General features: G+C 40.9%; 1 pseudogene; it reads left to right on the forward strand.

Moving 5' to 3' along the window:
• Positions 1-14,368: 14,368 nt before the first annotated feature.
• LOC124558685 lies at positions 14,369-14,486 on the forward strand (annotated as a pseudogene).
• The last annotated feature ends 1,956 nt before the right edge of the window (positions 14,487-16,442 follow it).

The following is a 16,442-nucleotide window of genomic DNA, read 5'->3' on the forward strand; positions in this document are numbered from 1 at the left end:
CACTTTAACAACATTCTTGGTCAGATTAACATTCATAATTTAGTGCATGATCTCGGTGTTCCCCGGTACTACATTTGCTATTTGTGGTTAACGACTTTTTCTACATAAGAAAATTATGGGCAGAATGCTCTTGTAACTGCATACGTAGCCTGTAGAGAGCTCATACCCAGGGGGCCGTAGCGGAGGTGACCAAGAACAGGACGCGAGATGGATTTGGGGCCAAAACTGCTGAGCACAGCGACCTGGCTGTGCGAGTGATTCTGGGAAACAGAGTTCAGTTGATCGTACCTGCAGAGGGACTTCTGGCGGAAGCACTCTCCTTCTTCCGTTTGGGCTTGGACAGTAGGGCGCCAGTTTGCAAAATATTTTATCTGGGCCAGCGACAGTCCACCATGGAAGACAGCCAGATGGCTGAAAGTGGGTGGAGGAAGCTACGAGGGCCGATCAATAAGTAACGCCCCACATTTTTTTCTCAGAACATATTTACTCTTAAGCCAGAATTTGGTGATCATATACATCAACATGTCTTGTCTATGTCGTATTAGTCTCCATCACGTTCTATGGCTGTACACCAACGTTGTGGCAGAGCATATATTCCTTGCTGGTGAAAGCTCTTGCCCTGTAGACGTAGCCATGTTTTCACTTCATGATTGACACTCCCATCATCTTCAAAGTGTGTTCCCCAAAGAGATGAATGTCCGAGGGTGTCAGGTTTGAACTGTAGGGTGGATGAGGCAAGGATGTCCAACCCAATTTGGCGATGTGTTCCCGGGTTGTCAGACTTGAAATTTCGAACCATTCTGGCAGATGGCAAAGTCGTAGAACATTATTATGTTGGAGGAAGACTTCTGCTGGATTCTTGTTCGATCGAACATGTCGGAACTGGTTCCCGAGTTTATTCAGAGTCTTCACGTATCCCTATGAATTGATGGTTGTCCCTCTTGGTCTCACATCCAGGAGAATGACGCCAGCACACTCCCAGAATACTGTCACTACGACTTTTCCGGCAGAGGGAGTTGTCTTGAATTTCTTCTTTTGTGGTGAATGAGGATGATGCTACCCCATGGACTGCCTTTTTTGTTTCCAGCAGAAAGTGGTGCACCCAGCTTTCGTCCTCCATAACGATCCATGGAAGAAAGACCTCCACGTCGGTCTCAAAACGCTCCAACAATTCAGATGAAATGGCCTTTCTTTGAATCTTGTGGTCTGCTGCGAGCATTCGTGGAGCCCATCTCGAGCACCTCTTTGAATATCCGAGAGTCTCGATCATTGCAGACGCACTTCCCATGCTGACCGACAAGTGTAGAGCCAATTGTCGAGTTGTGATGCGCCGGTCGGCACGAATAATGGCATCTGCACGTTTCAGCATGTATGGAGCGTGGCTGTGACAGGACGTCCCGAGCGTGGCTGATGATGGAGCTCTGTTTCTGCATTTCCTGAGGCTGTAACTTTCTTCACCCATCGCCCAACTGTACTCCTATCAACTGCAGCATTGCCGTACACTGCATACAAACGGTTATGGATGTTCACAACGGTTTCTTTTTCTGCACACAAGAATTCATTAGCAGCACGCTGCTTGTGACGTGAGTCGTATGTAGACGCAATTTTGACGCTGTGTTACGGCTCTGCCATCTGCCAGGACAGTTCGAAGCTTTACCGGAGCTCAAAACAAACATGAAATGTGAAGCACCAACAAAGCCTTTTTTATGTATATATGACTTTTTAAAAATATGTGGGGCATTACTTACTGAACGACTCTCGTATTTAAGAGAGACTGTTGGAAACTGGGCTTTTGAACAAACGATGGGAATCAGAAAACTCCGTGCATTCTCATGTAAGAAGAAGCTGGGGCAATACCGACAGAATGGCTGGCATACGTGTCCTCCCCCCCCCCCCCCCCTTCTCCTCACCACCGGGTGCCCGTATGTCGCCGGGCCCTTCTAGCGAGCGAAACGTAAATTACGTGGGCGTGACTGTCTGGGAAGCTTAACAGCCTTCTTTTAGAAATTACAAACGGCCAGCCCAGAAAAATTAGATCAGTCCATAAAGAGGGATTGTGGTCCCATCTAGGTAGATGTTTCTTGCTGAAACATGGCTATGCTAACCGTGAGCACGACACCTCCCTAGACTAAAATCTTCTTTTTTTCTGATAAGTGTAACCTCCCCACAAAATTTTTTAAAAAAATGACAATATTTAATAGAAATGGGAGCCAAACGTAACCTCCCTGCAATTAAATTTAATGACAATAAAAATGAGAATCGCAATCTGACTCTGGTGTAAGCTGTCACAAAAATAATGAAAGACAATTCAATGCTAATGAAACTTCAGTGACAATGAAAATTCAATTAAACCGAAATATCGGTCTTTGGCCCTGTGCAAAAAAAAATCAGAATTAATTTCTTACCTCAGTATAACTGCATGTCAAATTTCTGCTCTTATTGTTGGCCACGGCTTGGAGGAACTGCATTGCAAATAATATTTTTTTTTTTTGAAATTTAACTGAAACTTTTCTTTAAGGGAAATGGAAGGAAATCGTTGGTTCAATTAAATGATTTTTTTGTAAAAAATTGCTTTGAAATCAAAATTATTATTGGGGCGATTACTGCACAAATTAGTTACAGTTAATTTACATTATTAGCTGAGCGCAATTAAAAATAATATACCTCATCCTAAATCTTGACCAGAATGCCATGTCGACGCCCGCCGACTCCTCACACACAACTGCACTCGACTGCTACTACCGACATACTGCACTGCTCACAGACTGCCCACTGACAGCCTGCTCGCACGACGACTACTACCGACCGACTACTGGACGCAACTGAACTGAGCTGCTGCTACCGACAGAGTGCTGCTCGCAACACTCGCGCGGTCAAGCGCAGACTAACCACGATAAAAGGCTCTCTGGTCAAAGATTTTATCATGCCTCACCATCGCTGCTATGTTACATACGTGTTTCATAACCCTCCACTGGGGGGGCAAAAATTTGGCAGCGATGGTGAGTCATTTGGACTTGCCATCGCGAGAAATTTTTACAATTTACAGAATATTCAAATGTAGTACATAAATTAAATGTGGTGCACATGCACCGAGTACAAAACATTTCAGACAAAGACAAGATATGAGTACAAAACATAGTAGCAAATCAGAAAACTGTATATACAAATTATGTGACAGATAACAGAGTGCATACGCACTGAAAAAATTCTTTAGCATTTTCAGAACAAATAAACAGAATGGCAGAAATCATGTTGACAAGTGACATTAGTGTACTCGCACTGGAGTTGAGAACATATCAGCAAATGACGAAATGTATATACAATGAGTAACAAATGACTGAAGTATTGAACATACAGAATGAGTACAAATCATATTGAAAAATGAGAAAAGTGCACAGGCACTGAAGTTCAGTAGAAAACATATTAACACATAACATAAGTGCACATGCACTGTAGTTCAGAACATATCATCAAAATAAAAACGTATATACAATATAAAAGACATGAGTGCACATATACTGTACTTCAGAACAAATCGAAAAAATGTCTTCAGCATTTTCACAACAAATAAACATAATGGCAAAAAATCATGTCGACAAGTGATATAAGTGTACTCGCACTGGAGTTCAGCGAATCGAAAAAAAATGTATAACCCATGAACATAAATGATGTTAGCAAAAAAATGATTTTCACTATTAGGATAGGAAAGGGAAGGATTGCATCATGGTTGTAGCACTTTAGATTGCACACAGCTGTTCTGAAAGTCCATATCTTTCACAGAAGTACAACACCAAGTGACAAAATTTGAAGTTCTTTTCCCATCAGAATTTATCAGCGTAGCCAAGACACTGAACTGTCGTAGTAATGTTCCATGTTTTCATTTTGGCAGTACACTAGGTACACCAAACAGTGCGACCATAATAACGTCTTCATCGCTCACGGTGGTGGACAGCATGTCGTGTCAACACCACGCTCTTACAAGGCACATCAACGTAGAATTAGTGCAAAAACCAAATATAGTGCTCCATGATCATGAGGATGGACAGGACAAATTGACATTGCAGTAATTCAGGGTAGTTGGCTCATAAGGTGAAGGACATTAAGTCACATAATATTGAGAATTACAGTAGTAATTTGCGGCATTCATAGCCTAGTTATTGAACATTTCTGTACCATGTATGCAGTATTACAGAATAATGTTCATAAAATTAAATTATTGGCATCATGGGTAATCGTATTACAATAAACAGTGGCAGTCCTTGGCCAGTTACAAAGCATATTTAGTATGACACAGTAATGTTCATCAGACGTCTTAATGGAAAAGGAAAGTCAATTATTGGCCTAGCATTAACATAATACATTGAGTGATACAAATTATTGGCACTCATTGGCCATTTGCCAAAACACGAAAAGTCAACATTGAAAACAAGAGCTAATTAATGGCATAATTAATAACATAATTCATTTGGTGGCTTTAATTATTGGCACTCAGTGGCCAGTAATAGAACATGAAAAATCATCATTGAAAACAGGAACTAATTAATGGCACAATTAATAACGCAATTCATTTAGTGACATCAATTATTGGCATTCAGTGGCCAGCAAGTATGGAATAGAATAAAACATTGTTCATCATTCAGTATTATTCAGATCATTAAGAAGTCATTATTAAAAATCAGTTAATTACAGTCATAGCATTAATAATCATGGGCATTATAAGTAGTCTCATTACAATAAACAGTGGCAGTTATTAGCCAGTTACAAAGCATTATTTTATATATATATTATTTTTTTGTCTCATTAAGAAGTCATTACTCAAGTGACATACTATGCAGAGCTAATCAGTATTATTCAGAATTATCATAAACTAGTGACATTATGTGGGACCGGTAATACATTTTTTTGTTAGCAATGCATTGCGTTGGGATTGATAATTAATTGCTGAGGCATAACAATATTTGCTTTTGACCTATTGCTGCAAATGAGGATAGTTAACGTCATTCGTCATGAGTCAGCTGTAGCAAGGTTATGTAACAAGGCAGTATATGTCATCACATTTATAAATGATAGACACAAATGGGTAAAAAATAAAAATGCAAGTACTAGAACAGGTATAATAAGTAACAGGTTTAGTAAGTATCATGAAAAGCTTCTCCTGGAAAAAAATACAAAATGGATTATTGACCTGAAAGAAGAAACGCATACTATGCTGAAAAGTAGTGAACTTCAAATTAACAGGTAGTGAAATGTGTATAAAAATGTGTTCCATAGCTGTCCTTTCCAAAACTTTCCGTCATCCTACTATGCAATGTAACACCTGCTGTCAAAGCAAACTGCAACAAATACTTAAATAACTACATAGCATAAATACATAACTTCAACATTATCCTCATCTGTAAAAAAAAAAAAAAAACTTTATTATCCATCACTTCATTACTTATATTATCATAACTTCATTATTATCATCACCTGTAAAGAAAAACTTCATTATTCATAGTAGCATATCCTTCATCATTATTCATCAGCATTCATTATCATCTGCAAAAAAAAAAAATCACTTCACTACTCATTACACAACTATTCCTTATCTCTAGCATATTTCATCACTAAAACTAAGATGTGTAGTTCTGTCTGACAGCCTGCATCAATCACCTTGTATTCTGAAAGAAAAAATTAGTTAAGACTGCTATTCTACAATGAGTATAGTATATTCTTGTTAATGCTTGTTAATCCTGATCCATTTACTCTTCCTCACGAGGTTTGCATCTTCTTTCGTTTATTCCGTAGGTGAAATTCCCATTTATGTTGAATTTATTTCTTACACGCATCATTTCTTTCTGAAATTGACGAACAAAGATTAATGTCTTGCATTTAAATCATATACCCACTAAATAATGACTGGTTTATGGTGACATAATTAACGATACAGCATAACATGACAGGAAACGTAATATGTCAAAGACATTGACAGTGTTCAGAGGCAAAATGTACAGATAATATCACAATGCAGCGGCAAAAAAATGTAAAACAGTCACGATCTTGAGATGTCATAGGGCAAAAAGAATGTCAAAATCAACTGGTGTGTTATACCTTAACTATTTCACAGTGCATATAAACAAAACTTGAAAACAATCATACATAAAAAAATGGAAAATGTGCACGGTCTGATGTGTAACGACAAGAAAAGCGACCTGCTAACCTTACCTTGCCGGGCACTTGCCAAGAAAAAATACGATAATCATCAGTAATTAGTCATGTGAATGTAATTGCATTAGTAAATGGCATCATAGTGTGTCGAATCATAAAGTGTCTTCATTCAATAAAGGGTTTAATATTTGACCAATGGTGGTTTCCTTTCGATTTTCTGGTTCTCAAAGTTTCGACGTGTACAACATTGGGGTGAGGGATGCTGCGAATCCGATATGGACCTGCATATAGAAGTTCAAATTTACTGCACTTACCTTTTAATTTGCTGGATAAATAGTGTGTACGTACTAATATTTTCTGTCCAACGTGAAAGTCGCGGCGTGTACAAACCTGTTTTTGCTGTCTTCTCCGGCGCTCTGCGGCACGTTTGATGTTGTTCAGCGCAATGTCAATTATTTCGTGGTGTCTTAGTCGACGACATTTAGGGAAGTTTACTAATTCTTTAATTTTGTTTGGTGGTTCAACGTTTTTCAGTATAACAGACGGAGATAGCATAGTGGATTCATTTGGAATGGAATTAATTACATCTTGGAATGAGAGTATGTGTGTATCCCAATCAATATGTCTTTTGTGGCAGTATATTCGGCACAGCTTACCAATTTCTTTCATTAATCTTTCACAAGGGTTCGAAGAAGCATGGTACTTGGATATATAAATCGGAGAAATGTTTCTAGCTCGTAACATGCGTGTCCATATGCCACATCGAAATTGTGATCCATTGTCAGAAATTACTTTCATCACATGCCCTACATGAGATAGAAAATGTTTTACAAATGCATTCGAAACAGTTTTAGCAGTAGCTTTGCGTAACGGAGTGAAAGTAACAAATTTTGAAGTGAGCTCAACAGCGACAAAGATGTAGCAAAAACCTCTGTTGGTTCTCGGAATTGGACCAAAAATGTCTACTGCGGCCATATGTCTTAATTTAACAGGTACAATGGGATATAAAGGAGGAATATGTGAAGTGGTGTCTGATTTAGCTTTCTGGCAAATTTTACAAGACGCTAAAACTCGTCGTACACGTTTCTCCATGTTGGTAAAATAACAGTTCTGTCTCAGTATAAGAAAACATTTTCGTGCTCCGTAATGTGCGTAACTTAAATGAGTGTACCAGATTAATTTGTTAACCAGTTCGTCAGGAATGCATAATAACCAATTGTTGCTGTCAGGATGAGAGCGGCGAAACAGAATGTCATTGCGTACAGTGTAATGGTTTCTAATCGTAACATTATTCCTATCTTGCCAAAGGTGTTTAATTTCTTACCACACGTCGTCTTTATTTTGTTCTTTTGCTATGTCCTGTAATGACGATGAAATAAAGTTTTCAAATGCAACTTGCTGAATGTACATGACACTGAAATTTGCTTTGCAGAAGTTGGTTGCTACGTCTTGCTGATTGTTGCTCAGAGAACGCGATAGTGCTTCTGCTATAACATTTTGTGTGCCGGGAATGTGAACTATTGTAAAATTAAATTCCTGTAAATAAAGTTTCCAACTGCTTAATCTGTCGTGAGTGAATTTAGCCGAAAGTAAAAATTGTATTGCTCTGTGGTCTGTGTAAACGGTGGTATGTCTGCCATAAAGAAAGTGCCGAAATCTCGTAAAAGCCCATACGACACATAATGTTTCCAATTCTGTAACAGAATAATTTCGCTCAGCAGGTGACAGAATGCGGCTTGCAAATGCGATGTTTTTAATTACTATTGAACCATCTTCTTCAATTTCCTGGAAAATATGTACGCCTAAAGCCGTGTTAGGACTGTCGGTGCAATGGAAAAATTTCTAGTAAGATCTGGGTGCGATAAAAGTGGTGCATTCAACAAAGCATGTTTCAAATAACATTCTCGTGAACAAAATTCTGCATGTCAAAAGTAATGTTTGCGTTACTGTAATATGCAATCTGTGCTGTATCTGGTTAAAATCTTTCGTACGTGCTGTTATTTACGGGAGAATGTTGTGGCATATCCACTATACGAACTGCTCTGTTATTTCTTCCTGACGTATTATGCTATAGATAACACCTATTGTCTGGTTCATTCATTATAATATGTTGTTGCTGATGTTGTTGCTGCTCATAAGATCGACTGTTATTAAATGTACGCTGAAAATTGTGCTCGTTATTTTTACGTCTGTCGTAATAGTCATTCCTATACGGTGCATTACGATAGGAATTGAAATACTGTGTTTTCTGTACGTAGTTGTTTCCTTGCTGCCGTGCGTTACTATTTGTTGGACCTGGGACTATACGTGCACGCGGCGAAACATTAAAGCCTGGTTGACCTTGTAGACTGCATTGTTGGTTAGGTATGCTAAGCGGTTGACTTTCATGCTATTGTGGTAAAAAACATCTATTGTTACAAAAATGTGATTTGCTATTGCTGATAATTTTACACATATTGATGATTACGATTTTATCTGTAATTAAAATTACGGCGGTAGCTGTCATCGCGGGAGTACCTACTGAAAATTGTCACATTCGGTAAAAGTTTGTCACATCGGGTTTTCATTACTACGTTTCTTAATTATAGATAGAGCAATAGTTAAAGAGCTGTTTTGATAGATATAAAGGATAGTAGAAGAAAAGGCAGCAGTGCAGAAAACTAAAGATGAAACAGCACTACTACAGCTCGGGGCCCTATGCTCGCTACGGCACATATTCATTAAAGCGTAATGAATCCCCTGAGGTCATTTACGCACTGCAAATAAATTTTAGCTTTTGCGTTGCAGGCAATGGCGGTAAAATTCCAAAAGCAAATTGTTGTATTCTTGTTAATTCCAATTTCTGCATTACAGGCAATGCTGATGAAAATGCGATAGCAAATTGTCGTAACAGGTTCAAAGCTCGTTTCTCCATTACAGGTAATAGCGGTGAAAGTACAAGATATGACTGTGTATAACGTGTACAAGCCACCTTCAGAAAAATGGGAACAACCTGTTTTACCTAACCCACAACACCCTGCAGTCATAATTGGCGATTTTAACTCCCACCACCCCAGATGGGGCTATTAGTCTTGCGACAAAGAAGGACTCATGCTGGCAGACTGGGTAGATATAAATAATTATACATTAATATACGATGCAAAAGATACCCCCACCTTCTGTTCAGGAGCGTGGGGCACAACATCAACGCCCGATCTTTGTTTTGTCTCATCTGGAGAAACTGGAATAGCACTTCCGTCCAAGAGAACTGTACTGAGCCGTATTCCTCGGAGCCAACACAGACCAGTTATTATAGGCCTTGGGATCCAAATACCAGTAATAAAGAGCCCCCCTATAGCCCGCTGGAACCTCAGGAAGGCTAACTGGGTTTAGTTTAAAGATACCATTGAAAATAACGTAAACAGAATTCCCCGAATTCCAGAAAATTACGACAGATCTACGAAGTTAATTATTAAAGCGGCACATAACTCAATACCAAGAGGAGCGCGGAAAGAATACATCCCATGTTGGACAAAGGAGTGCGAACAACTATTCGATGAATATAACAAAACAGAGAATCCAGAACTAGGAGAACAGCTCATAAGAGCTATGGACGAGGAACGCAAACAGAGATGGCAAAAGCGGATGGAACAAATGGACTTTACGCACTCCTCACAGAAGAGCTGGAGCCTACTGAGGAAACTTGGCGGAGCACAATTCAAGGGACGGAACATCAATAATAAAATGACCCCTAACAAGATATGCTCTTCTATACTACAAACATCCAGAATCCATGCCTCCGCCTCGAAGAAAAAAGAACTGCACCAACTGATGAACGAAGAGCTAGATGCAAGCGAGGAGGAAGCAGGTTTAGCGAACTGGGTAACACAAGAAGAGATAAATATAGCACTAAAGAAAATGTCACCTGGTAAAGCAGCTGGCTGTGACGGCCTTCTTCCAGAATTCTTGAAGAACCTCGGGCCAAAGGGAAGAGCATGGCTGTCTTCTCTTTTCTCTAATATCATAGATACCAGCCGGTTACCAAAGCAATGGAAAAACGCACAAGTCATAGCCATCCAGAAACCAGGGAAAACAGGAGAGAATGCTAAAGATTATAGACCGATATCTTTATTGTGCACCACTTACAAGCTGTTTGAACGAGTCATCCTAGGCAGAATAGAAAGTAAAATAGAAGCTGCTCTTCCCCCAGAGCAAGGCGGTTTTCGAAAAGGAAGAGATTGTTGCGACCAAGTTCTCGCCCTAACCACTTTCATTGAAAGAGGTTACCAAAACAAAAAGAAAATGGGCATGGTATTATTAGATCTCACCTCAGCATACGACACCGTATGGACAAAAGGGATACTGTATAAACCGTCAAAAGTCGTGAAATGCAAGAAGATCATAGATCTAGTCAGAAATATGTTGATAAACAGGAGATTCAAGGTATCTCTGAATGGGAAAACAAGCAGCTACAGGACACTACAAAATGGTCTCCCCCAAGGGTCTGTGCTGGCTCCATGCCTTTTCAATGTATACATAGCGGACATCCCAAACCTGGAATCTCGTTCTTTTATGTATGCAGATGACATCGCTATCGCGGCTCACGCCAACACTTTCGAAGAACTGGAAGAAAATTTAAACAGGGATCTGGAACGACTACAACAATATTATGACAACTGGCACCTCAAAGTAAATCAGACTAAATCCGTGGCATCAATAATGCACTTGTGTAACAAAGATGCAAATCGTGAGCTAAAAGTGCAAATAAAAGGTAAATTGTTGAAAAACGATAGAACGCCAAAATATCTGGGTGTTAAGCTAGATCGCACTCTCACATATAAGAGCCACCTGTACGAAGTCGCCCAAAAAATGAAAACAAGAAACAACATCATAATGAAACTGGCAGGAACAACCTGGGGATGTTCCACTGAAACTCTACGCACATCAGCACTGGCACTTCTGTATAGTGTAGCGGAATATTGCGCACCCGTCTGGGCCCGCAGTAGGCATGTCAGATATATTGATGTGCAACTTAACGAGACAATGAGGCTCATAACAGGAACAGTAAGACCCACCCCGAAACCTTGGCTGCCCGTCCTTGCCAATATCGAACCACCCTCGATTAGACGTGAAAGAGCAATCCAGAGGTACAAAGAAAAGTTCAGGGACCTACCTCCTCCCCCTGACAGATTGATGTCAAGAAATCCCTTCTGGAAAGAACTCAAACAACAGATTGATATCGATAACCTGTGGAAACAGCAATGGCAGGAAAGCAAAGTGAATAACAGTTTCCTTATTGAGGACCCATCTCAACGAGTTCCAGGCTTCCAACTCCAACGTAGAGTGTGGGTAACTCTAAATCGTCTGCGGACAGGTGTTGGTCGGTGCGGATATTTGTTGAAAAAGTGGGGTTTCTCCCAGGACCCCAATTGTGAGTGCGGAGAGAGTCAAACCATGCAGCATATAGTTGAGTGCGACGTACACGGACTTAAGGGAGGAAATCTGATGGACATACATGTGATAAGTGACCAAGCACTTTTGTGGCTGGAAACCCTGAAAATCTTATTGTAAATCATTGTTAATGTTAATTTAAATTTTTATGTTGATGTTTGTAAGTGTATCACGCTTTGCCTGTAGCTGAACGAGAAATAAATAAGTACAAAAATAAATTGTCTTATACTGTGCAAATCGTGTATCTGTGCTCTGTCATTATTAAATTCCTTAGATTTTTTTACAAATGCAAATTGCTTATTATCAACGTTCCCGTCACTGAATTTGAGAACACGTTCAGATTTGTGTGAAAGTCTGTTTGTCTGTGTCATTTCGGATTTCAAGTTGCATAGCTTTTCAGATTTTAAGTCGCGTGGCTTTTCGGATTCTAATTCGCGTAGTCTCTGTAAATTGTTCACATTATACACGCTGCGTGAGTCAGACAAATGTTCGCAAAGTAGTGGATTCTGTGACGTATTGGTGACTGAAATAGTTTTCAACTCTGTTACTGTAACACTTTCGTCAATTTGGTTGATCTGTCGTGCAAATTTCTCATCAACTTTCGTATTCGGAGTGTGTGAAACTTCCACTGACTCTAAATTAACTTCGTCGCGAATCTGTACTGCGTTTTAGGGCATTGTTCGGTGACTGCATTAATTTCGTGTATCAGTGTTTCGTTTGCTGAACATTGTTCAGTGACTGCATTAATCTCGTCTTTATGTGATTCTGTTGTGCCTACACGTGTACTATTTAATTCTTGTGCAACAGTGCCAACTTCTTCATTACTGTCATTAGCACAAGTCTTAGTATCCACACGTAATTGTCCTCTATTATCATAATAATGCGCGGCAATGGCTTCAATCTGTTCATTAAGCTGTTCATTCCGTTCACTAAGTTGTTTGATTTTTTCATTAATGTTGTCTTGATCTTCATTCGATTGTTTATTCCTTTCATCAATTAATTCACGTTGTTTGCGATCGTTTCTCAGTATTTCAGTCATTAGTTGTAATACTGCCACAATTTGATCCAATGTAACTTTCTCTACTCTATTATCTGTGCTGTTTGATTGCGTACCTACAATTGTCACGTTTTGTGCGACCATTTGGTCATTCTGTAATTTACAAAAACGTTTGTCACTCGAGTGTACATTGTCAGTCACTATTTCGGAATTAAATGAATTCGTCGTATTTTCGGTACACTGACCATTTTCATTCGAAAAACTTGTCTGTACGTTACTTGAATTTTCCAAATCGGGTGTGTTATGCTGGGCAGCGCTCATTACAATAGGGCGCCCCGCATCATCGATTGTCGTCAAATCAACAGAAGACACAATCGAGTTCGTTTGTTCATCATTAAGACAAAAGTCATCATTAGTGGTTGGAATGCACTGATTGTTAGTGAACGCAAGATTGTCACAGTTACTATCGGTCACGTTGTTTAAGTCGGTAATTTCGTTCATAATACCTCGCGATACACTATTCACAGTCTTTCGCGGCATTTTTGCAATAGTCACAATTATTCACAAAACAAATAAGCACAATGCAAAAGCAACACACAAATACAACAGAGCAACGAATTGCCGTTGACCTGTGGAAAGAAAGTCACAAAATTAGTAAAAGCGTTGCGCTAAATCCTAATTATATCTAAGCAAATAAGAGCAGATATCTGACTGTTTTTCAAAAGATTCTCAACGAAATACGATCCTGGACTGGGTGTCGCCAAGTGTAACCTCCCCACAAAAATTAAAAAAAAAAATGACAATATTTAATAGAAATGGGAGCCAAACGTAACCTCCCTGCAATTAAATTTAATGACAATAAAAATGAGAATCGCAATCTGACTCTGGTGTAAGCTGTCACAAAAATAATGAAAGACAATTCAATGCTAATGAAACTTCAGTGACAATGAAAATTCAATTAAACCGAAATATCGGTCTTTGGCCGTGTGCAAAAAAAATCAGAATTAATTTCTTACCTCAGTATAACTGCATGTCAAATTTCTGCTCTTATTGTTGGCCACGGCTTGGAGGAACTGCATTGCAAATAATATTTTTTTTTTTTTTGAAATTTAACTGAAACTTTTCTTTAAGGGAAATGGAAGGAAATCGTTGGTTCAATTAAATGATTTTTTTGTAAAAAATTGCTTTGAAATCAAAATTATTATTGGGGCGATTATTGCACAAATTAGTTACAGTTAATTTACATTATTAGCTGAGCGCAATTAAAAATAATACACCTCATCCTAAATCTTGACCAGAATGCCATGTCGACGCCCGCCGACTCCTCACACACAACTGCACTCGACTGCTACTACCGACATACTGCACTGCTCACAGACTGCCCACTGACAGCCTGCTCGCACGACGACTACTACCGACCGACTACTGGACGCAACTGAACTGAGCTGCTGCTACCGACAGAGTGCTGCTCGCAACACTCGCGCGGTCAAGCGCAGACTAACCACGATAAAAGGCTCTCTGGTCAAAGATTTTATCATGCCTCACCATCGCTGCTATGTTACATACGTGTTTCATAAGGTAGATTTGGAGTCGCTGATTAGCTCCTGTCGGGATATGGAAAGTAGAGATTTGCTCCTGCAGCGTTGGAACCCTGGTGCTGTGACTGGATTGGCTACCAGGGCAACAGAAAAGTCAAAAGGGGAAGATTCAACGAGTAGAGGATAGTTCGATTGGTTTGTGCAATGTGGGGGCGGTTTCTTTTTCGTTAATTTGGCTCCCATACCGAGGCTTGATGCCAACGGCCTTGCCGCAGTGGTAACACCGGTTCCCGTCTGATCACCCAAGTTAAGCGCTGTCGGGCTGGGCTAGCACTTGGATGGGTGACCATGCGGTCTGCCGAGCGCTGTTGGCAAGCGGGGTGCACTCAGATCTTGTGAGGCAAACTGAGGAGCTACTTGAATGAGAAGTAGCAGCTCCTGTCCCGTAAACTGACGTACGGCCGGGAGAACGGTGTGCTGACCACGTGCCTCTCCATATCCGCATCCAGTGACGCCTGTGGGCTGAGGATGACACGGCGGCCGGTCGGTACCGTTGGGCCTTCCAAGGCCTGTTCGGACGGAGCGTTTTTTGTTTTTTTTTTTTTTTTTTTACCGAGACTTGGTGGATGGGGGTTGTGATTGTTTGAGGAACGTCGTCTTGTGGTCCTACCCTGGTGGAGAACTCCAGGTCTTTCCCTAGTGGGTGAGACTTGCGGTCTGTGTTTTGTGGTGGACAAAGAGCCTGTGGCAGTTTCCAACTGTACCATCTTGCACATATTATGTGTCACGAGGGTGAACTTATTCGTCCTGAGCTGGCAGCCTGACGTTTGACATTTACAGTATGCACCATCATGCCTGTGAGTCAAATTGGTTTGGCCAGACCAGTGAATGGGTGCACCTCACAGTGAAATGCGCCGAGACTTCAGGTCTGTGATAAGGAAGTTTCCCGCTTTCTGATAATCAGAAGGCCAGACCGCGTGGTTTTCATATTTTCGTGTACGCTTCAGAAGATTACAGCTGTCGCAGCGACCGCTCCTTGCCGACAACGCGCCGTTTTCTCGTGCCTCCTGAATCAAGGCGAACGGGTACAGTACCGTTGCACCGGCGTAGAGCTGTTGAATGATATTCGCAGCTCAGATGAACCATAGATTTTGGTACAGCCGATCGTAGCTGATTGCATTTGAGTAGAGTTAGGCCTCACAGTGGATTCATGTAAACAGAATCAGGTTGCGTTGTAAAAGGGATTATTTCAGGGGAGAATTTATATAGCTTACATCCCAATGTATGTTTTGCCTATCAAATACCATTTCTTAACTGATTTGTGTTTGTCATTTTTTGTGTAAGATTTAGCAACTGGTTCTCTAGAAAGGTGTAGTTACCAAAGGTTTAATAAAACTTGTCATTATTTTCTGAACTGTTCTCATTCGCACTCCCTCTACTATTCACTGTTTTTATTTTGTTGTGTTGCTTCATGAGTACACCAGCAATTTAAAATTCAGTGCTTTTAAACTAGTTAATCTGATTATTAATTTGACTTCTGAAAGTGATTACACGCATAGGGCAACACAAGTGCCATGAGTATATTCACTAATTCGTATAAAAGACTCATGTGAGCAGCCCATGATTTGAAGGTTATTGACGATATAACACTTTCACGTATGTAAGGATAATAGTATTTAGCTTTACTCAGACACATACACTCCTGGAAATGGAAAAAAGAACACATTGACACCGGTGTGTCAGACCCACCATACTTGCTCCGGACACTGCGAGAGGGCTGTACAAGCAATGATCACACGCACGGCACAGCGGACACACCAGGAACCGCGGTGTTGGTCGTCGAATGGCGCTAGCTGCGCAGCATTTGTGCACCGCCGCCGTCAGTGTCAGCCAGTTTGCCGTGGCACACGGAGCTCCATCGCAGTCTTTAACACTGGTAGCATGCCGCGACAGCGTGGACGTGAACCGTATGTGCAGTTGACGGACTTTGAGCGAGGGCGTATAGTGGGCATGCGGGAGGCCGGGTGGACGTACCGCCGAATTGCTCAACACGTGGGGCGTGAGGTCTCCACAGTACATCGATGTTGTCGCCAGTGGTCGGCAGAAGGTGCACGTGCCCGTCGACCTGGGACCGGACCGCAGCGACGCACGGATGCACGCCAAGACCGTAGGATCCTACGCAGTGCCGTAGGGGACCGCACCGCCACTTCCCAGCAAAGTAGGGACACTGTTGCTCCTGGGGTATCGGCGAGGACCATTCGCAACCGTCTTCATGAAGCTGGGCTACGGTCCCGCACACCGTTAGGCCGTCTTCCGTTCACGCCCCAACA

This window comes from Schistocerca americana, chromosome 1 (assembly GCF_021461395.2).
Source record: "Schistocerca americana isolate TAMUIC-IGC-003095 chromosome 1, iqSchAmer2.1, whole genome shotgun sequence".
In the NCBI taxonomy this organism is placed as follows: Eukaryota; Metazoa; Arthropoda; class Insecta; order Orthoptera; family Acrididae; genus Schistocerca; species Schistocerca americana.